The sequence below is a fragment of the Miniopterus natalensis genome, chromosome 7, assembly GCF_054644295.1.
Source record: "Miniopterus natalensis isolate mMinNat1 chromosome 7, mMinNat1.hap1, whole genome shotgun sequence".
Taxonomy (NCBI): Eukaryota; Metazoa; Chordata; class Mammalia; order Chiroptera; family Miniopteridae; genus Miniopterus; species Miniopterus natalensis.
Window position 1 is genome coordinate 50,865,854 of NC_142087.1, and position 946 is coordinate 50,866,799.

Sequence of the window (946 nt, forward strand, 5' to 3'; positions counted from 1 at the left end):
CCATTTAAGTTGAATCTTGAATTCATAGAAAAAAATTCCATTTGATGTGCTCTAAGAAAACAACCCACAGTGGCCTCAATGTGATTTATCCCTGTTTACCAGCATAAAGAAACCCCTGGGTCACAAAGCCTGCTGGCCCATGGGCTTGGGTGAAACCTCACACCTGCTGGCTCTTACCCAGATCTTTGCTGCTCACTTCTGTTCTGAGTTTCCGAAGTGACTTCAGTGAGCTGAAAGACAAGTGTAGAGTCGGGCTACTGATTTTCTACTGTCTATTTTCCTTAGTACCTGATGGGCAATCCCAAAAGAACCAATATATTAAAGTCTTAAATTTTTTCATGATGGAAAACATTGAAATGTCACTTTATGATAATTCTGCATTTTATGTCTTTTTAATGACAAAGTCATCTAGTATGTATTTTCCCTTGGAACTACTCTAGACATATAGATTTTCATTTTAGCATGCTGAGTTACAAAAAAAATTTTAAATGTTTATAGAGAGAGATCATTCAAGAACTAAAAGAGAATTTGATAAAATACATTTTCTATTAAGAGCCATCTTATGAGAGATCTAATACTATAATGATTGAGTTTTGAAAGTCATTAATGGGGAGAGATTTTTGTCTAGATTATTTTGGGAAGGCAACACTGTTTTAGATTTTTTGAGTGTAATTTTAAAATGAAACAAGCATCCAAGGAGAGAGTTTCTATAAAGTAGATACTTTTAGGGGAAAATAAAGTATCCCCTTCAATGTCCTGAGAGCTAGATCACTGGTTCTTAATAAGAATGTTTAATTACCTTTTGGACAGTGTTAATTCCATTTAAATATTTGGATATTTTGTTCAACACCATACTGTCCTTCAAAGTTGATATATCAGCCCTGGCCTGTGTGGCTCAGTTGGCTGGGCATCGCCCTGTGCACCAAAAGGTTGATCATTCGATTTT